Source organism: Heptranchias perlo, chromosome 20 (assembly GCF_035084215.1).
Source record: "Heptranchias perlo isolate sHepPer1 chromosome 20, sHepPer1.hap1, whole genome shotgun sequence".
NCBI lineage: Eukaryota > Metazoa > Chordata > Chondrichthyes > Hexanchiformes > Hexanchidae > Heptranchias > Heptranchias perlo.
The window spans coordinates 23,779,961-23,802,360 of NC_090344.1; the positions used below are offsets into that span (position 1 = coordinate 23,779,961).

At 43.7% G+C, this 22,400-nt stretch overlaps 5 non-coding genes across 5 annotated transcripts; 3 read left to right on the forward strand and 2 right to left on the reverse strand.

Moving 5' to 3' along the window:
* Positions 1–1,350: 1,350 nt before the first annotated feature.
* Positions 1,351–1,439, reverse strand: trnap-agg (transfer RNA proline (anticodon AGG)). The gene is given in 2 exon segments: positions 1,351–1,386; positions 1,404–1,439. It is a non-coding gene; the product is annotated as a tRNA-Pro (tRNA).
* Positions 1,440–5,468: 4,029 nt separating this feature from the next.
* Positions 5,469–5,542, forward strand: trnat-cgu (transfer RNA threonine (anticodon CGU)). The gene has a single exon. It is a non-coding gene; the product is annotated as a tRNA-Thr (tRNA).
* A 5,624-nt stretch (positions 5,543–11,166) lies between these two features.
* Positions 11,167–11,248, forward strand: trnas-cga (transfer RNA serine (anticodon CGA)). Its single transcript has one exon. It is a non-coding gene; the product is annotated as a tRNA-Ser (tRNA).
* A 4,603-nt stretch (positions 11,249–15,851) lies between these two features.
* Positions 15,852–15,925, reverse strand: trnat-agu (transfer RNA threonine (anticodon AGU)). Its single transcript has one exon. It is a non-coding gene; the product is annotated as a tRNA-Thr (tRNA).
* A 4,180-nt stretch (positions 15,926–20,105) lies between these two features.
* On the forward strand, positions 20,106–20,194 carry trnap-agg (transfer RNA proline (anticodon AGG)). Its single transcript is given in 2 exon segments — positions 20,106–20,141; positions 20,159–20,194. It is a non-coding gene; the product is annotated as a tRNA-Pro (tRNA).
* Positions 20,195–22,400: the final 2,206 nt, after the last annotated feature.

The following is a 22,400-nucleotide window of genomic DNA, read 5'->3' on the forward strand; positions in this document are numbered from 1 at the left end:
ATTGGATTTTGAGTCCAACGCTTTAAACACTCGGCCACCGCAGCTGTAAACGGCATGTTCGTTCAGATCGGATTCCAAATGGACACTTGCCGCTATTAAGAACGCGCGCATTGGTTGTTCAGGGGTCGAATTCTCAATTCTTGTGCGGGAGACTTTGGTTCGATTTCCGGCCAATACAGAATCATTCTCACCAATGAGGAGCTGAGGAATATAAGTATGCCATTTCACCCCTCGAGCCTGTTCCGCAATTCAAACAGATCATGGCTGATATGTGACCGAACTCCAGATAATCGCTTTAGCCCCGGATCGCTTAATAACTTCAGTTAACAAAAATCGATCAATCTCAGTTTTAAAATTAACAATTGAGCTCGCATCAACTGCCGTTTGCGGAAGAGAGTTCCAAACTTCTCCCTCCCTTTGCTTGGAGAGGTGTTTCCCAACTTCACTCCTGAAAGTCCTGACCCTAATATTTAGGCTATGTCCCTTAGTCCTAGACATCCCAACCGGCGGAAATAGTTTTTCTCTATCTACTCCATTAGTTCCCCTTAATATTTCGAAAAGTTCGATCAAATCAGCTCTTAATCTACTAAATTCGAGGTAAACCCGAGTTTATGTAATCTCTCCGCGTAATTTAACCCTTGGGGTCCAGGTAACATTCTAGTAAATCGACGCTGCATTCCCTCCACAGCCAATATATCCTTCCTAAGGTGCGTTGCCCAGAACTGAATACAATACTTCAGGTGTGGTCTAACCAGGGCTTTGTATCGCTGTATCATAATGCCTATCCCCTTGTATTCTCGTCCTCTAGATATAAAGACCAACATTCCATTAACATTTTTGATTACTTTTTGTACCTGTCAATGACATTTTAATGATGTATGCAGATGGACACATCAGTCTTTTTGGACCTCCACTGTTTCGAGCTTTTCACCATTTAAAAGTATTCTGATCTATCCGTTTTGGTCCAAAGTGGATGACCTCACACTTGACTAAATTGATATCGATTTGCCACAATTTTACCCATTCATTTATTGTATTAATGCCTCTCTGTAATTTTATGTTTCCATCTGCACTGCTTACAATGCTGCCCATCTTGGTGTCATCGGCAAACTTGGATATGTGGCTTTCTATCCCGTCATCTAATATCCGCCAGAATTGGAAAAAAATCCAAATTTAGCTTCAAACTCCTCATCATCTTGAGACATTTTATTTCCTTCACGTGTGTTGCGCCGACGATACTCCGGCATTGAGTCCACTGGAGCTCAAACATACTCTGGAAAGAATTCAGTTCCACCAACAGCAACACTGAAAACATGTCAGAAGCCAATTGGTGACTTTTCACTAAAAGGAGGGCTCGTCCGGGATTTGAACCCGGGACCTCTCGCATATCATTCAATGAAACGCCCTAAGCGAGAATCATACCCCTAGACCAACGAGCCGCTGTTACTTCAGCTTTGCAGCCAGTGTAAAAGTTCGTTGCCTCCCACAGCCGATCGGCCATCCTTTCAGACCAGGTCTGTGCATCCAATCTCGTTTTCTGCTCCGGTGTCCAGCAATATCAAGTTGCACACCAAATATTTCCAATCACCAATATTAGTCTCCCTTTACCAAATTGGTTTCGAGTGTACGACTTGAGTTGTCAAGTGAGACGTTTCAGAATTATTTGCTCTTAAACTACATTGGTTGGGAGGATACTGAGAGGTGTGTCGATTTGCGGCACGCTCTGTTCCCTTGGCATCGCCTCATGCACATTGAGTTGAATCATGGAAAGGCTACAGCACGGAAAGAGGCCATTCGGCCCATCGAGTCCGTGCTCGCTCTCTGCAAGAGCAATCCAGCTAGAAACACTCCCCCGCCTTTCCCCGAAGCCCTGCATTTTTTTTCCTTTCAAGTACTTATCCAGTTCCCTTTTGAAGGCCATGATTGAATCTGCCTCCATCACACCCTCGCGCAGTGCATTCCATCTTCTATGTCGAGATCCTTCATGATTTTGAATACCTCTATCAAATCTCCACAAAACCGTCTCTTTTCCGAGGAGAACAACCTCAGATTCTCCAGTCTATCCACGTAACTAAAGTCCCTCATCCCTGCAATTATGCTGGTAATTTTTTTCTGCTCCCCCTCCAAGGCCTTCACATCTTTCCTGAAGTGCGGTGTCCCGAACCGGACACAATACTTCAGTTGTGTTCGAACCAGTGTGTTATAATGTTTCATCCTGACTTCTATACTTTTGCACTCTGTACATCTATTTATAAAGCCCAGGACCCCGAATGCTTTTTAACCGCTTTCTCAACCTGCCCTGCCACATTCAACTATTTGTACACATAAACCCCTCTTTGTTCCTGTACCGCTTTCACATTTGTGCCCTGGAGTTTATATTGCCTCTCCTCGTTCTTCCAACCGAAATGTATCACTTCGCATTTTTCAGCGTTAAATTTCATCTGCCACGTCTCCGCCCATGCCACCAGCCTGTCTATGTCATTTGAAGTCTATCACTGTCCTTAACACTGTTTACTACCCTTCCAAGGTTTGTTTCATCTGCAAATTTTGAAATTGTGCCCTGTGCACGAAAGTCCAAGTCATTGATATATATCAAGAAAAGCAGTGATCCGAGCACTGATCCCTGGGGAACAGCACTCTACAACTCTCTCCAGTTCGAAAAAGAACCGTTCCCCAGTAATCTCTGTTTCCTGTCCCTTTCTTGATGATAAGCCTACCATGCAGCACTTTATCAAACACCTTTTGAAAGTCGATATACACCGCATCAACTGAATTGCCTTCATCTATCCTCTCTGTTACCTCATCAAAAACTCTTACAGGTTAGTTGAGCACGATTTGTTTTTAACAAATCCGTGCTGGCTTTCCCTAATCAATTCACCCTCGACCAAGTGACTGTTAATTCTGTCCCGGATTATCGTTTCTAAAAGTTTCCCCACCACTGAGGTTAAACTGACTGGCCTATATTTGCTGGGTTTATCCGTGTACCCATTTCTGAACAAGGGTGCAACCTTTGCAATTCTCCAGTCCTCTGGCACCACCCACATATCTAAGGATGTTGATAGATTATGGCCAGTACCTCTGCAATTTCCACCGTTACTTCCCTCAGCAACCAAGCATGTATCCCATCCGGAACAGGTGATTTACCTACTTTAAGTACAGCCAGCCGTTCAAGTGCCTCTTCTTTATCAATTTTTAGACCATCCAGTATCTCAACTATAAGTTCCTTTGCTGAGACTCTGGCAGCATCTGCTTCCTTGGTAAAGACAGATGCAAAGTACTCATTTGGTACCTCGGCCATCCCCTCTGCCTCCATGAGTAGATCTCCTTGATCGGGCCGAATCCGCCTCTCGCCTCCGCTTACTACCCGTTTACTGTTTACATGCCTGCAGAAGACTTTTGGATTCCCTTTTATGTTGGCCGTCAGTCCATAGTCATATTTCTCTTTGCCTCTCATTTCCTTTTTCTCTTCCCCTCTGAACTCCCTAATTTCGGCCTGGTGAATGAGAGCATAAAAAAGTTAGCATTTCATTCAGCCGGAAACAGAAAGTTACTGGTTGATTAATGGCGATTCGAACAAGCATTCGTCTTTTTTACAGAGTTTAATGAGTGTTGCGAAATTAATACAGTGAACTAGAATTCCTGATGGGGAACCGCTTCAGACATCACATTACTGCCCACACTGGGAAAAAGGATACTTCCGAAACTTTGACAACACATAGCAGGTCCCGCTGCAAAGTGACAGCTTGCCAGCTATTCCGAAATTTGGAGCCTGGACAGGGAGTTCAACGCTGGACCTTCAGCTCACTGCCCACTTTAAAAGTCTGATACTCTACCGACTGAGCTACCCAGCCTCGATACTACGTACGCTCCCATCGTGCATATTCATGGCAGGCCTCTGAATCATCCCTGCAGCCGGCAAGCAAGGGTGAGGTCCGTTTTATAAAATTCTCAGCAACATGTTGAGGAGAATCCTTGTTCCTGTTGAACATGATGTAAGAAACATGGACAGTGAACTCGTGAGTTTACAATTCTTCTTGTTTGTGCCAAATGTCTTGTCATTCGTTAGCACCAATTAAAATAACACTTTACCCAGCGGCACAAAAGCTGAACTTGTCCCACACGGGAGCTGGAAAAGGCCTCTCGACCTTTCAGCCTATTAACATCTGTAAGCTGAATAATTTCACCCGTTACACAGTGACATCAGGCAGCATATTTCCCTTCCAAATTTTGCCAACACGAAACTTCCAACCGATGAATATCGGCTTAACGAAAAGAAGAATTGTTTGTTTGGTTCTTTAGATTTAAAGATCTCGTACCGGCCCCTTTGCCATATGAGCTGCCGCAAAAAGTCCCCTCTCCCCCTATGAACAAGTAAACTGGCACCTGCTATTGCAAGACGGCAGGCCGGAGGAACCCAAGAGCTCCCATGGGAACACTAAGAAGTAGACGCGTTATGGAACATACCAGTTGTACCTTGAACTCCAGTCAAAATGTTCGGAGTAAAAGGTTTGATTGTTTTAGAAGACGCTCGAACTCACAACCTGGTCATTTCTGGAGCCCATACTGCTATAAATAAGTAACGCACGCTCAATAATTGTGCAACACGAGAGCAGCGAACAACCGACAGCATCAGCGCTCCCGCCAAACAGCTTCATTTTCGGTCTCTCAATTATCACTTCGAGATCTTTCTCAAACAGAAGCCTCCAATCAAGATGCGCTTCATTAAATAACAATTCTTAAATCAAGAGAGTTTTGATCGATCATGACGAAAGCATGTACAATTTCCTCACTTGTTCCTTTCAATCCCCTGGGATGGTAAACATCAGGTCGTGGAGATTTGTCTATATTTAGCCTAATTATTTTCTCCATTGCCATTATTTTACTAAAAGGAAACCCCTTGATTTATTAACAGTTTTCCTAGTGTCTCTGCTTTTAGCCTCATCCATTTCTGTGACGACCGATGCAAAGTAAAAATTTAGCAACTCTGCCATTTCCTGATTTTCAATTACAATATCACCTCCATCTGTCTTCAAGCGGCCCACATTACTCCAAGCCTCCCTTCGTTCTCTTAATATATTTGGAAAAACCTTGAGAGTTGTCCTAAATTTCCCTCACAAGTTTTTCTCCTTTTCCCTTTTTGCTCCTCTTACGCTTTTTTTTTAGTTTCAGCACCACAATAAACAACACTTCGCTGTTAAGTTCGGCTCAATAGTTCTCCAATGTCAGAGCGAGAATTGTCTGATCCCCGAATTTATTTAATGTAACAAATACAATCACACATAATCATCCGTGTAATAACGCACTGATGGATGCACAAAGATAAACACAGCGAGAAATCCAGTCAGTGTCGGAATGCACAGGTGAACGGACAAGCGAAACAGACAAAGATAAAACGGCCTGAACCCCCAACAGTGAAGTGTCGCTGATAGATATTAATGAGAGGAGGTGGAGACAAAGTGTCATCAATTGGCGCTGTGGCTTAGTTGGTTAAAGCGTCTGTCTCGTAAACAGAAGATTCTGGGTTCAACTCCCAGCAGTGCCTTGTGCAGCTGGTTATTTTACCTAATTTGTGGAATTGAGCGACAAAATAACACTGTGGTGTTTGTTCAGGAGGAAACGGATCACCGAATGAGTGTTCTAAAACGCCCTTTCATTGCACAGACAGACCTCTCATAGAATGTGTCTGCAACACGTTAATTTAAAGACACATTCTTGTTTCTGGGCTCGTTGGGGTCGTGGTATAATTCACGATTTCAGGTTCAAACCCGGAAGTAGTCCTAATTTGGACCTGGACTTGTGATCTTGACCTGCGGTGCAAACGTTTGCAAAGAGGGAAAGGAAGTCCCCAAATCACTCCACCTGAATCGCCAGGCCCGGATGAAATACATCCCAAGCTGTTAACAGAAGCAAGGAAGGAAATAGCGGAGGCTCTGACCATCATTTCCCAATCCTCCCTGGCTGCAGGTGTGATGCCGGAGGATTGGAGGACTGCTGAAGTTGTACCGTTGTTTAAAAAGGGAGAAAGGAATAGATCGAATTATTGCAGGCCAGTCAGCCTAACCTCGGTATTGAGCACAATTCTGGGGGAAAGTATTAATCTTCATTTAGAAAGGGACGGATTAATGAAGGGCAGTCAGCATGGATTTGTTAAGGGAAGGTCGTTTGAATTGAATTTTTTTGGAGGTATCAAGGAAGGTGGATGAGGGTAGTGCGTTTTTTGTAGTCTACATAGATTTTCGCGAGGCTTTTGACAAAGTCCTACATGGCAGATTGGTCAATAGTGTAAAAGTCCATTGGATCCAAGGGAAATTGGCAAGTTGACCCAAAATTGACTGAGTGGCAGGAAGCAATGGTCGATGGGTGTTTTTGTGACTGCAAGGCTGTCTCGAGTGGGGTTCCGCAGCGATCCGTAGTAGGTCGCTGCTTTTCGTAGCACAGATCATTGATTTGGATTTAAATGTACGGGGTATTATTAACAATTTTGCAGAAGATGCAAAAATTGGTCGTGTGGTTGATGGGGAGGAGGGAAGCTGTGGACTGCAGGAAGATATCAGTGGAATGGACAGGTGGATAGAATAGTGGCAAATGCAATTCAATCTGGAGAATGAGGTAATGCATTTAGGGAGGGCAAACAAGGCAAGGGAATACACAATAAATATTGAAACTAATTTGCCATTTACACGCCCATTTTGCAAGTTTACTGACGTCTTCCTGTATTTTTCGCATTTTTCCTTTGCATTAACTACAGCTCCCAATTATGTGCTGTCTGTCAATTTTGAAATTGTATTTCCGATTCCTATGACTAAATCATTTTTGTAAATTGTGAACAACAATGGTCCCATCACCGATAAATTGTGAACAACAGTGGTCCCAGCACCGATAAATTGTGAACAACAGTTGTCCGAGCACCGATAAATTGTGAACAACAGTGGTCCCAGCACTGACAAAATTGTGAACAACAGTGGTCCCATTACCGATAAATTGTGAACAACAGTTGTCCCAGCACCGATAAATTGTGAACAACAGTGGCGCCAGCACCGATAAACTGTGAACAACAGTGGACCCAGCACCGACAAATTGAGAACAACAGTGGTCCCAGCACCGATAAATTGTGAACAACCGTGAACCCAGTACCGATAAATTGAGAACAACAGTGGTCCCAGCACTGATAAATTGTGAACAACCGTGAACCCAGTACCGATAAATTGTGAACAACAGTGATCCCAGAACCGATAAATTGTGAACAACAGTGATCCCAGAACCGATAAATTGCGAACAACAGTGGTCCCAGCACCGGTAAATTGTGAACAACAGTGGCCCCAGGACTTTTGACCTTGAATTGCATCTGAAACTTCTGCATAAAATGAAATGAAGTCCCCAAATCGCCCCACGTGGCTCTCAAACGCAATGGGAAGAAGTTCAATGCGAACAATCAGGAATTTAAAGGCATCTCAACGACCTGCACTTTCTTTGAATAAGTTTTGTTAGCTATTATATTTGACCGTGAAATCGCTCTCAACTTTCATCTAGCTGAAGCAGAGTGTGGCCGATTTGTATCTGTGAGCATGTCGGTGACGTGTTTAGCTTTGACACTGATTGCTTCCAATTTGTAAAATTTCACCAAGCGTCAGCGAAATGAAACCGAGAATCGAATTGTCCCTGTAAGTGATGAATTGAAGGGATTGGTGCTCCAAGCAGATCTAGAAAATGCACAGTGCGGTCGGTCAGGAGTTCGAAATCCACCCTCCAGCCACTCACCAATCATATTAACTGAGCTTTACTCTGGTCGAGTGTCACCGCACTGAAATCGAGTATTTCTCCGGCATGTTTTTCTTCATAGTTGCTGGTTTAAGAGTGAAGACCGGCTGTTTGGATTTTCACTCCTACAAGCTTCAACCATTCATTTTGGACTGACTGTAGGCAGTTGTTATATTGGTCGCTGCAAACTCAAAGTTTAGCCCAATTAATTATTGGTTTAGCAGGTGACGTCTTCGCCTGTCTAGTTGGTGCTGTCGGTTTGCACGGAAGTTTGATGGTTCGAGCTCTGATTTGATTTTTCCTCAGGATTCATCGCCTCAAAGTTCCAGGGTTTCAATGTATGTTTTGGAAGCAAGAATATCACAATTCTCCTTGGCAGACAAGCCCCGGAAAAGCCAGAAGGGAGGCCGCACTCGCTGCAGGAGAGCTGGTTCGCTGTGACATGGAGATTTCTGTAGTGAGCGAGACCAGACTGTTCCTATGTTCAGAGAATAAATGGCGCACCCTTTATGTTGGAAAAGCAAAACGGTGGGGATTTTTGTATCAGATGTTGCTCGTTGCGTTACTTTCATCTTGATCGTAGAACCGGTTTGGGCGTTCCTGTGATCAACGGCGACAATTGCCTATTCATTTTAAATTTAACAACAGCTGCACTGAACTTTTAATCATACCCTTAAGATACAGTCTGTAAAATGATGAAATTTGATCATCTGCAAAGCATAAAAATCTGATTAAAGTTTTGACTGTCTCTCGGTAACCACGTCAACATCTCCTTCAGTATGAAATAGAAAGTTATCGTTCGATTAATGGTGAATAAAACAGTCATTCATCTACCAATAGGGTTTAATTAGTTTCATGTCATTAATTTAATAATTTCATAACTCTTGCTAAAGTTAATTCCTTGACTTGGAATCGAACTCATGAGGTGGTCGGTTGAGTCGGTTGAGAGGAGATTTGATAGAAGTGATCAAAATCATGAAGGGTTTCGAAAAAGTAAATAAAGAGAAGCTGTTCCCATTGGCTGAAGGGTTGAGAACGAGAGGACACAGATTTTAGGTGATTGGCAAAAAAAAACAAAGGCGAAATGAGTAAAACTTTTTTACGCAGCGAGTGGTTATAATCTGGAAGGTGCTGCCTGAAACGGTGGAAGCAGAATCAATCGTGGCTTTCAAAAAGGAATTGGATAACTACTTGAAGGGAAAAATTTGCAGGGCCACGTGGAAAGAGCGGGGGAATGAGGCTAACTGGATTCCTCTTACAAAGAGATGGCACGTTCTGGATGGGCCGAATTGACTTCCTTCTGTGCTGTAACCATTCTATGATTCGATGATTGGATGGACAGAGCGGTCTAATAGGATAGGCGATCGGTTGTGTGCAGCAGGGAAACTTTCGACTGGTTGCACGGCTGTGTTACTGGTCTCGGATTATGGTTTTCACTTTGGGCGTTTCACTAATTGATATGTGAGAGGTCCGCGGATCAAAATCCCGGACGAGCCCTCCTGTGTCACTATTTTCAGTGGAGCTGCATTCATTTGTTTTCCACATCTTTTCAGCGTTGCAGAATACAGGATTGACTTAATTCTAGAGCATGTTTGACGTTCAGTGGCTCGAATGCAGAGGGTTTGTCGACGCAACACCACATAGGGAAAGGAAAATGTCTCAACGTGGTGTGCAGATTGAAGCTGAATGTGAATCTATCCCTTTTCAGGCGATCTCATAGGTGCAGAAAGAAAATCCTCCTTAATCGGCCGGGAATCAATCCTCGTCTCCTCGGGTGGCAGGTGAGAATTCTACCAGTGAAACAGCAACGTCCGGACGGTAGCGGCTGCATGTGTCCAGTTGGAAACCTGTCTGAAAGAACATATAGTCTCACAAATCTCCTGTGAGTACCCTGTGCATTCTGAATAACAGCCGTGCATCAAAGGCGCTCGCAGCTGCGGTAGTCGAGTGGTTCAGACGTTAGATCTGAAACCCAACGGGGTATTCCGGCAGAAGTTGGAATCGTGCTATCGGCGCTATTGTGTAAAGTTTTGTTCAATGCTCAAATAAATATGATCTGGAGATAACGGGCTGCAATTCCTTCCCTCAGTGAGATACTCCACCGCGGCAGATCCTTTTAATTGGGAGCCCAGTGGTCTCTTGCCAAATATCAAGATATGTGAAGGGAACTTCACAATATTCCACAACTGTCCAAAACTGGGCACCGCACTTTATAAAGGATGTGAAGGCCTCAGACAGGGTGCAGAAACATTAACTGGAATGGTTCCAGGGATGAGGTCTTCAGTTACGTGGGTCGACTGGAGAAGGTGAAGTTGTTCCCTTAGAGCAGAGAAGGTTGAGTGGAGATTTGATAGAAGTGTTCAAAATCATGACGGGTTTAGATAAAGTAAATAAAGAGAAACTGCTCCCGTTGGCGGAAGGGTCGAGAACCAGAGGACGCAGATTTACGGTGGTTGACAAAAGAACCAAAGGCGATATGAGGAAAAAATTTTTAAACTAGCGAGTAGATATAATCTGGAATGCATCGGCTGAAAGGGTGGTGGAAGCAGAATTAATCGTGGTTTCTAAAAGGAATTGGATAAGTATTTGAAGGGAAAATATTTGCAGGTGTCCGTGGAAAGAACGGGGGAATGGGACGATCTGGATTGCACTTAAAGAGAGCCGGCACAGGCTCGATGGGCCGAATGGCCTCCATCTGTGCAGTGACGCTTCTATGATTCCCAATCTCCATCTTAAATTCTGCTAAATTGATGTTAGGTTTTTTCGATACTTTTCTCTCTCTATCTCTGTCTTTGTCTCTCTGTCTTTCCCCCTGATGGACTTCTCAGGCAGCCTTGAACGGCCAGAGCTGATCGAACCTGCGACACCAGCAGAGAAGGGTGAAGATAGAATGACTGAGACGGTACGAAAAGTAAAAATCTAACCCAGATGATGAATTCGCAGCTAATGTCTACACATTAATGTCTCTTCGTCCTCACAGTGAAAACATCAGTAATTTTATTCCACTATAAAAAGAAAGAAAGTCTTGTATTTATAAAGCGCGTTTCACGACCTCAAGACGTCCCAAAGTGCTTTACAACCAATGAAGTATTTTTGAAGTGTAGTCACTGTTATACTTGTGGGAGAGTGGATAATCTGCGGATGCCGAGGGAGAGAACAATGTAACTTTAGAGCAATTAATTCTGCAAAGTCTCACTTGGCATTACAAGTCGCACATTGAAAACGAATGTGGTAAGGAGAGGCTAATATTGTTGATATGAAATAGTTAGTGTACAACTTCACATTGCTGCACATCGGAATAGAAAAAGTGATCGGATGGATTGTCGGATGGCCGATCGGCTGTGGCTGGCACCGAATTCTGCACTGGTTGCACCCTTTTGGTAGCAGTAGCTGTCAAATCGTTTCACAGCTGCGATGGCCGAGTGGTTAAGGCGTTGGACTCGAAATCCAATGGGGTTTTCCTACGCAGGTTCGAATCCTGCTCGTAGCGCTGTTTCTTAAAGATTTGTTCAATGCTCAAATAAATATGAACTGGAGTTGACGGACCGTGTTCCCTCCCTCAGAGAGATGCTCCAGCGCGGCAAACGCTTCGATTTCGGAGCCCAATGGTCACTTGCAAAGTTGCACGGCACGTGAAAGAATCTCTCCAAATCTCCATCTTAAATTCTGCTCGTTCGCAGAGCTTGATATTTGTACTATTTGTTTCTGTACTTTAATCTCTCCCTGTCTCTGTCTCTTGACTCTCTGAGTTTTCCCCTGATGGACTTCTCAGGCTTTCTTGAACGGCCAAGGATGATCGAACCTGCAACACCAGCAGAGAAGGGTAAAGATGGAAAGACTGAGACGGGGGGAGAAGCAAAGGTGCAACCCAGCTGATGAATTTTTAGCTAATATACACACATTTATGTCTCTTCGCCCTTACAGTGAAAACATCAGCAATTTGAGTACAGTGCACTTATGGTAGAGTGTTTAAATGCGGATGTCGAGACAGACACCAATCGATCCGTTGCCATGGTGATGACCGAATCTAAACACTGGGCCACAAGGAAACGCTGAAAATTCTTTGCTGCGAACAGGCAGACCAACGCGACCTTTCCCACTTGCCCCTTCGTAATTCAGGTCATTTTCCTGCCAGACAAGCTGCTCGCACAAAATGGCATTTTATGTTCAAACCACTATCGCGACAGAAGGTGATGTTCAGGCAATGACAGCATCAATTGCAAGTAGGCATGTACATGAAATGGAAAGTGAGGTAAAATACTCCCACAAGCTGTTGATGGACATGTTTCCATTTCCAAAATTCACGCACCGAATGCAGCTCCTGGGAAAACTGCAAGGCCACGCAGGTCCATCATAAATCAATTGAAGCAACTGCCATTTTAAAGTGGCATCTCCTGCTGCTTCTGTCGGGGGTGAACCGTACAGTTTGATTTTGTACAGAACTGTACAGAGAAGGAGCACATATACTGGGGCTGTGAGATATTCTATATTATTCATATTTAACCACAAGAATATCCAGTCAGAAGCTGAAAAGAAGGGAGAGATAAGAGGCCTGAGAATAAACACACAGTTGAATGAATCACGGGGGGTGCGCGACCTTGGGAGCTTCCCGATGGACTGATGGTGAGAATTCAGTGTTCGCAACCACATCATGAGTTCGATTCCAAGTCAAGGAATTAACTTTAGCAAGAGTTATGAAATTATTAAATGAATGACATGAAACGAATTAAACCCTATTGGTAGATGAATGACTGTTTTATTCACCATTAATCAAACGATAACTTTCTATTTCATACTGAAGGAGATGTTGACGTGGTGACCGAGAGACTGTCAAAACTTTAATCAGATTTTTATGCTTTGCAGATGATCAAATTTCATCATTTTATAGACTGTATCTTAAGGGTATGATTAAAAGCTCAGTGCAGCTGTTGTTAAATTTAAAATGAATAGGCAATTTTCGCCGTTGATCACAGGAACGCCCAAACCGATTCTACGATCAAGATGAAAGTAACGCAACGAGCAACATCTGATACAAAAATCCCCACCGTTTTGCTTTTCCAACATAAAGGGTGCGCCATTTATTCTCTGAACATAGGAACAGTCTGGTCTCGCTCACTACAGAAATCTCCATGTCACAGCGAACCAGCTCTCCTGCAGCGAGTGCGGCCTCCCTTCTGGCCTTTCGGGGGCTTGTCTGCCAAGGAGAATTGTGATTTTCTTGCTTCCAAAACACACATTGAATCCCTGGAACTTTGAAGCGAAGAATCCTGAGGAAAAATCAAATAAGAGCTCGAACCTAAACATCAAACTTCCGTGCTAACCGACAGCACCAACTGGACAGGCGAAGAGGTCACCTGCTGAACCAATAATTAATTGGGCTAAACTTTGAGTTTGCAGCGACCAATATAACAACTGTCCACAGTCAGTCCAAAATGAATGGTTGAAGCTTGCAGGAGTGCAAATCCAAACAGCCGGTCTTCACTCTCAAAGCAGCAACTGTGAAGAAAAACATGCCGGAGAAATACTCGATTTCAGCGCGGTGACAACGGACCACAGTAAAGCTCAGTTAATATGATTGGTGAGTGGCTGGAGGGTGGATTTGGAACTCCTGACCGATTGCACTGTGCATTTTCCAGATCTGCTTGGAGCACCAATCCCTTCAATTCATCACTTGCAGGGACAATTCGATTCTCGGTTTCTTTTGGCTGACGCTTGGTGAAATTGTACAAATTGGAAGCGATCAGTGTCAAAGCTAACCACGTCACCGACATGCTCACAGATATAAAGCGGCCACACTCTGCTTCAGCTAGATGAAAGCCGAGAGCGATTTCACCTTCAAATATAATGGCGAACAAAACTTATTCAAAGAAAGTGCAGGTCGTTGAGTTGCCTTTAAAGTCCTGATTGTTTGCATTGAACTTCTTCCCAATGCGTTTGAGAGCCACGTGGGGCGATTCGGGGACTTAATTTCCTTTAATGCAAAAGTTTCAAATGCAGTTCAAGTCAAAAGTCCTGGGACCATTGTTGTTCACAATTTATCGGTACTGGGACCACTGTTGTTCACAATTTATCGGTGCTGGGACCACTGTTGTTCACAATTTATCGGTACTGGGACCACTGTTGTTCACAATTTATCGGTGCTGGGACCATTGTTGTTCACAATTTATCGGTGCTGGGACCACTGTTGTTCACAATTTATCGGTGCTGGGACCACTGTTGATCACAATTTATCGGTGCTGGGACCACTGTTGTTCACAATTTATCGGTGCTGGGACCACTGTTGATCACAATTTATTGGTGCTGGGACAACTGTTGTTCACAATTTATCGGTGATTGGATCACTGTTATTCACAATTTATCGGTGCTGGGACCACTGTTGTTCACAATTTATCGGTGCTGGGACCACTGTTGTTCAAAATTTATCGGTGCTGGGACCACTGTTGTTCACAATTTATCGGTGCTGGAGGAACTGTTGTTCACAATTTATCGGTGCTGGAGGAACTGTTGTTCACAATTTATCGGTGCTGGGGCCACTGTTGTTCACAATTTATCGGTGCTGGGGCCACTGTTGTTCACAATTTATCGGTGATTGGATCACTGTTGTTCACAATTCATCGGTGCTGGGACCACTGTTGTTCACAATTTATCGGTGCTGGGACCACTGTTGTTCACAATTTATCGGTGCTGGGACCATTGTTGTTCACAATTGAAAGATGCTGGGATCATTGTTGTTCTCAATTTATCGGTGCTGGGACCACTGTTGTTCACAATTTATCGGTGATGGGACCCCTGTTGTTGACAATTTACATTAATGATTTGGTCACAGGAATCGGAAATACAAATTCGAAATTGACAGACAGCACATAATTGGTAGCTGTAGTTAATACAAAGGAAAAATGCGAAAAATACAGGAAGACATCAGTAAACTTGCAAAATTGGTTGTAAATGGCAAATTAGTTTCAATATTTATTTTGTATTCCCTTGCCTTGTTTGCCCTCCCTAAATACATTACCTCATTCCCCAGATTGAATTGCATTTGGCACTATTCTATCCACCTGTCCAGTCCACTGATATCTTCCTGCAGTCTCCAGCTTCCCTCCTCACCATCAACCACACGACCAATTTTTGTATCTTCTGCAAAATTGTTAATAATACCCCGTACATTTAAATCCAAATCAATGATCTGTGCTACGAAAAGCAGCGACCTAGTACGGATCCCTGCGGAACCCCACTCGAGACAGCCTTGCAGTCACAAAAACACCCGTCGACCATGACCCTTTGCTTCCTGCCACTCGGTCAATTTTGGATCAACTTGTCAATTTCCCTTGGATCCAATGGGCTTTTACATTTTTGACCAATCTGCCATGTAGGAATTTGTCAAAAGCCTCGCAAAAATCTATGTCGACGACAAAAAACGCACGACCCTTATCCACCTTCCTTGATACCTCCTCAAAAAATTCAATTCAAACGACCTTCCCTGAACAAATCCATGTTGACTGTCCTTCATTATTCCGTGCCTTTCTAAATGAAAATTAATACTTACCCCCAGAATTGAGCTCAATACCGAGGTTAGGCTGACTGGCCTGCAATAATTCGATCTGTCCCTTTCTCCCTTTTTCAACAACGGTACAACTTCAGCAGTCCTCCAATCCTCCTGCATCGCACCTGTCACCAGGGAGGATTGGAAAATGATGGTCAGAGCCTCCGCTATTTCCTTCCTTGCTTCTGTTAACAGCCTGTGATATATTTCATCCGGGCCTGGCGATTCAGGTGGAGTGATTTGGGGACTTCATTTCCCTCTTTGCAAAAGTTTCCAACGCAGGTCAAGGTCACAAGTCCAGGTCCAAATTAGGACTACTTCCGGGTTTGAACCTCAAATCGTGAATTACACCACGACCCCAACGAGCCCAGAAACAAGAACGTGTCTTTAAATTAACGTGTTTCAAACACATTCCATGAGAGGTCTGTCTGGACAATGAAAGGGCGATTTTGAACAGTCTTTCTGGTGTCCGTTTCCTCCTGAACAAATACCAATGCCACAGTGTTATTTTGTCGCTCAATTGCACAAATAATGTAAAATAACAAGCTACACAAGGCACTGCTGGGAGTTGAACCCAGGATCTCCTGTTTACTAGACAGATGCTTTAACCAGCTAAGCCACAGCGCCAAGTGACGATCTTATGTGTTCACCTCCTCACATTAATATCTATCAGCGACACTTCACGTTTGGGGGTTCAGGCCGTTTTATCTTTGTCTGTTTCGCTTGTCCGTTCACCTGTGCATTTCGATGTTGCCTGCATTTCTCGCTTTGTTTATCTTTGTGTATCCATCAGTGCGGTGATACACGGATGATTATGTGTGATTGTATTTGTTACATTAAATAAATTAGGGCATCAGACAATTCTCGCTCTGACATTGGAGAACTATTGAGCCGAACTTGACAGCGAAGTGTTGTTTATCGTGGTGCTGAAACGAAAAAATCGTAAGAGGAGCAAAAAGGGAAAAGGAGAAAAACGTGTGAGGGAAAATAAGGACAACTCTCAAGGTTTTTACAAGTATATTAAGAGAGAGAAGGGAGGCTTAGAGTAGTGTGGGCCACTTAAAGACAGATGGAGGTGAAATTGTAAGTGAAAATCAGGAAATGGTAGAGTTGCTAAATTTTTACTTTGCATCGGTCGTCACAGAAATGGATGAGGCTAACATAGCAGAGACACGAGGAAAACTGTTAATAAATCAAGGGGTTTCGTACAAGTAAAATAATGGCAATGGAGAAAATAATTAGACTAAAGATAGACAAATCTCCAGGACCTGATTGTTACCACCCCAGGGATTAAAAGGAACAGGTGAGGTAATTGTACATGCTTCAGTCATGATCGATCAAAACTTTCCTGAGTTAGGAATTTTTATTTAACGAAGCGCATCTTGATTGGAGGCTTGTGTTTCAGTAAGATCTCGAAGTGATAATTGAGAGACCGAAAATGTAGCTGTTTGACAGGAGCGCTGATGCTGTCGGTTGTTCGCTGCTCTCGTGTTGCACAATTGTTAAGCGTGCGTTACTTATTTACAGCAGTATGGGCTCCAGATATGACCAGGTTGTGAGTTCGAGCGTCTTTTAAAACATCAATCCTTTTACTCCGAACATTTTGACCGGAGTTCAAAGTACAACTGGTATGTTCCGTAATGCATCTACTTCATAGTGTTCCCATGTGGGCACTTGTGTTCCTCTGGCCTACCGTCTTTCAATAGCAAGTGCCAGTTTACTTGTTCATCGGGGGAGAGGGGGCTTTTAGCGGCAGCTCATATGGCTAAGGGGCCGGTACGAGATCATTAAATCTAAAGAACCAAACAAACAATTCTTATTTTCGTCAAGCCGATATTCATCGGTTGGAAGTTTCTTGTGGGGAAAATTTGGAAGGGAAATATGCTGCCTGGTGTCACTGTGTAACGGAAGAAATTATTCAGCTTACAGATGTTAACACGCTGAAAGTTCGTGAGGCCTTTTCCAACTCCCGTGTGGGACAAGTTCAGCTTTTGAGCCGCTGGGTAAAGTGTGATTTTAATTGCTGCTAACGAATGACAAGACATTTGGCACAAACAAGAAGAATTGTAAACTCACGAGTTCACTGTCCATGTTTCTTACATCTCGTTCAACAGAAACAAGGATTCTCCTCAACACGTTTCTGAGAATTTTATCAAACGGACCTCACCCTTGTTCGACGGCTGCAGGGATAATTCAGACACCTCTCATGAATATATACGATGGGAGCTTATGTAGTATCGAGCCTGGGTAGCTCAGTCGGTAGAGTATCAGACTTTTAAAGTGGGTAGTGAGCTGAAGGTCCAGCGTTTAACTCCCTGTCCAGGCTCCAAATTTCGAAACAGCTGGCAAGCTGTGTCTTTTCAGGGGGACCTGCGATGTGTTGTCAAAGTTTCGGTAGTATCTTGTTTCCCAGGGATGGGCAGTAATGCGCTGTCTGAGGCGGTTCCCGATCAGGAATTCAACTTTACTGTATTAGTTCACTGTATTAATTTCGCAAAACTCATTAAACCCTAAAAAAGAGGAATACTTGTTTAAATCGCCATTGATCAACCAGTAACTTTCTGTTTCCGGCTGAAAGAAATGATAACTTTTTTTATGCACTCATTCACCAGGGCGAATTTAGGGAGTTCAGATGGGAAGTGAAAAAGGAAATGAGAGGCAAAGAGAAATATTACTATTGACTGACGGCCAACATAAAAGTGAATCCAAATGTCTTCGACAGGCATGTGAACAGTAAACGGGTAGTAAGGGGAGTGGTGAGGCCGATTAAGGAGATCTACTCATGGAGGCAGAGGGGATGGCCTAGGTACCAAATGAGTACTTTGCATCTATCTTTACCAAGGAAGAAGATGCTGCCAGAGTCTCAGCAAAGGAAGTTATAGTTGAGATACTGGATGGTCTAAAAATTGAAAAAGAAGAGGCACTTGAACGGCTGGCTGGACTTAAAGTAGATAAACCACCAGATCCGGATGGGATGCATGCTGGTTTGCTGAGGGAAGTAAGGGTGGAAATTGCGGAGGTACTGGCCATAATCTACCAACATACTTAGATATGTGGGTGGTGCCAGAGGACTGGAGAATTGCAGAGGTTACACCCTTGTTCAAAAAACTGTGTACGGATAAACCCAGCAATTATAGGCCAGACAGTTTCACCTCAGTGGTGGGGAAACTTTTAGAAACGATAATCCGGGACAGAATTAACAGTCACTTGGACGAGGGTGGACTGATTAGGGAAAGCCAGCACGGATTTGTTAAAGGCAAATCGTGGTTCACTAACCTGTAAGAGTTTTTTGATGAGGTAACAGAGCGGATAGATGAGGGCAATTCAGTTGATGTGGTGTATATGGACTTTCAAAAGGTGTTTGATAAAGTGCCGCATGGTAGGTTTATCATCAAAATTGCGGCACATGGAATAAAGGGGGCAGTCACAACATGAATGCAGAATTGACTAAGAGCAGGAAACAGAGATTACTGGTGAACGGTTGTTTTTCGAACTGGAGAGAGTTGTACAGTGGTGTTCCCCAGGGATCAGTGCTGGGACCACTGCTTTTCTTGATATATATTAATGAGTTGGACCAGAGTGCACAGGGCACAATTTCAAAATATGCAGATGAAACAAACCTTGGAAGGGTACTAAACAGTGTGAAGGACAGTGATAGACTTCAAAGGACATAGACAGGCTGGTGGCATGGGCGGAGACGTGGCAGATGAAATTTAACGCAGAAAAATGCGAAGTGATACATTTCGGTTGGAAGAACGAGGAGAGGCAATATAAACTCCGGGGCACAAATGTGAAAGCGATCCAGGAACAAAGAGAGGTTCATGTGAAAAAATAGTTGAATGTGGCAGGGCAGGTTGAGAAAGCGGTTAAAAAGCATTCGGGGTCCTGGGCTTTATAAATAGATGTATAGAGTGCAAAAGTATAGAAGTCAGGATGAAACATTATAACACACTGGTTCGAACACAACTGAAGTATTGTGTCCGGTTCGGGACACCGCACTTCAGGAAAGATGTGAAGGCCTTGGAGGGGGAGCAGAAAAAAATTACCAGCATAATTGCAGGGATCCGTGGATAGACTGGAGAATCTGGGGTTGTTCTCATTGGAACAGAGACGGTTTTGTCGAGATTTCATAGAGGTATTCAAAATCATGAAGGATCCAGGCATGGAAGATGGAGAGAAACTGTTCCCATTGGCAGAAGGGTCAAGAACCAGAGGACATCGGTTTCAGGTGATTGGCAAAATAACCAAAGGTGACATGAGGAAAAATGTCTTCACACAGGGAGAGGCTCGGATCTGGAATGCGCTGCCCGAGGTTGTGATGGAGGCAGATTCAATCATGGGAACTGGATAAGTGCTTGAAAGGAAAAAAAATGCAGGGCTTCGGGGAAAGGCGGGGGAATGTTTCTAGCTGGATTGCTCTTGCAGAGCGCTAGCACGGACTCGATGGGCCGAATGGCCTCTTTCCGTGCTGCAACCTTTCTATGATTCAACTCAATGTGCATGAGGCGATGCAAAGGGAACAGAGCTTGCCGCAAATCGACACACCTCTCAGTATCCTCCCAAGCAATGTCGTTTAACAGCAAATAATTCTGAAACGTCTTCCTTGATAACTCAAGTCGTACACTCGAAACCAATTTGATAAAGGGAGACTAATATTGGTGATTGGAAATATTTGGTGTGCAACTTGATATTGCTGGACACCGGAGCAGAAAACGAGATTGGATGCACAGACCTGGTCTGAAAGGATGGCCGATCGGCTGTGGGAGGCAACGAACTTTTACACTGGCTGCAAAGCTGAAGTAACAGCGGCTCGTTGGTCTAGGGGTATGATTCTCGCTTAGGGCGTTTCATTGAGTGATATGCGAGAGGTCCCGGGTTCAAATCCCGGACGAGCCTCCCTTTTAGTGAAAAGTCACCAATTAGCTTCTGACATGTTTTCAGTGTTGCTGTTGGTGGAACTGAATTATATCCAGAGGATGTTTGAGCTCCAGTGGACTCAATGCCGGATTATCGTCGGCGCAACACACGTGATGGAAATAAAATGTCTCAAAATGATGAGGAGTTTGAAGCTAAATTTGGATTTTTTTCCAATTCAGGCGGATATTAGATGACGGGATAGAAAGTCACATATCCAAGTTTGCCGATGACACCAAGATGGGTAGCATTTTCATCAGTGCAGATGAAAGCATAACATTACAGAGAGGTATTAATATAATAAATGAATGGGTAAAATTGTGGCAAATCGATATCAATTTAGTCAAGTGTGAGGTCATCCACTTTGGACCAAAACGGATAGATCAGAATACTTTGTAAATGGTGAAAAGCTCGAAACAGTGGAGGTCCAAAAAGACTGATGTGTCCATCTACATACATCATTAAAATGTCATGGACAGGTACAAAAAATAATCAAAAATGTTAATGGAATGTTGGTCTTTATATCTCGAGGACGAGAATACAAGGGGATCGGGATTATGATACAGTTATACAAAGCCCTGCTTAGACCACACCTGAAGAACTGTATTCAGTTCTGCGCAACGCACCTCAGGAAGGATATATTGGCTGTGGAGCGAGTGCAGCTTCGGTTGACTGGAATGTTACCTGGACCCCAAGGGTTAAATTACGCGGAGAGATTTCATAAACTCGGGTTTACCTCGAATTTAGTAGATTAAGGGCTGATTTGATCGAACTTTTCGAAATATTAAGGGGAACTGATGGAGTAGATGGAGAAAAACTACTTCCGCCGGTTGGGGTGTCTAGGACTTGGGGACATCGCCTAAACATTAGGGTCAGGACTTTCAGGAGTGAAGTTGGGAAACACCTCTGCAAGCAAAGGGAGGAAGAAGTTTGGAACTCTCTTCCGCAAACGGCAGTTGATGCGAACTGAATTGTTAATTGTAAACCTGAGATTGATCGATTTTTGTTAACTGAAGTTATTAAGCGATCCGGGGCTAAAGCGATTATATGGAGTTCGGTCATATATCAGCCATGATCTGTTTGAATTGCGGAGCAGGCTCGAGGGGAGAAATGGCATACTTATATTCCTCAGCTCCTCATTGGTGAGAATGATTCTGCATTGGCCGGAAATCGAACCAAAGTCTCCCGCAGAAGAGGTGAGAATTCGACCCCTGCACAACCAATGCGCGCGTTCTTAATAGCGGCAAGTGTCCATTTGGAATCCGATCTGAACGAACATGCCGTTTACAGCTGCGGTGGCCGAGTGTTTAAAGCGTTGGACTCAAAATTCAATTGAGGTTTTCCTGCGCAGGTTTGAATTCTGCTCGCAGAGCTACTGTTTAAAGATCACTTCTGTGCTGAAATAGATTAATTGGAGTTAATTGACCGCATTTATCTCTCTCCCAGAATGAGAGATTCGACAGCGTGGCCGGTGCTTTTAATTAGTGTCAGATCTTCTCTTGCAAGATTTCAAGACCCGAGAAGGAATCTCTCCCAATCAGGAACTTGAATTCTGCTAGTTTGCAAAACCTGACATTTCTACTCTTTATTTTCTTTGCCTGCATCTCTCTATCTCTCCCTGTCTCTGACTCTTGTCTCTCTGTATTGTCCCCGATGGACTTCTCAGGCTTCCTTGAACGGCGAGAGCTGATCTCACCTGCAATAATATCAGAGAATGTGAAAGAAAAAAAAGACGGAGACAGTAGGAAAAGTAAAGGTGCAACCCAGCTGATAAATTCGTAGCTAATGTCTCCACATTCATGGATCTTCGCTCTCATAGTGAATGAAAGCAGCAATTTGAGTAAAGTGTACTTATGGTGGAGTGTAAACTGTGACGGTGCCGAGACAGACGACAATGTCGTTTCAGAGCAATTCATTCTGTAAAGTGTTACTTGATAATACAAGTCGTACATTCAAAACAAATTTGATATTGTTGAAATGATATAATTAGTGCAGAACCTGACATTGTTCTACATCGTATATCGTACAAGAAAGCGGGATTGTATGGACATGGTGTTCTGAAAGGATAGCGGATCGGCTGCGTCGCAGCGAAATTGTACAGTGGTTGCACGTCTCTGTTGCGAGTTGGTCTTTGGGTCTGATTCTCGCTCAAGGCGTTTCACTGGTTCAAATCCCGGATGAGCCCCGT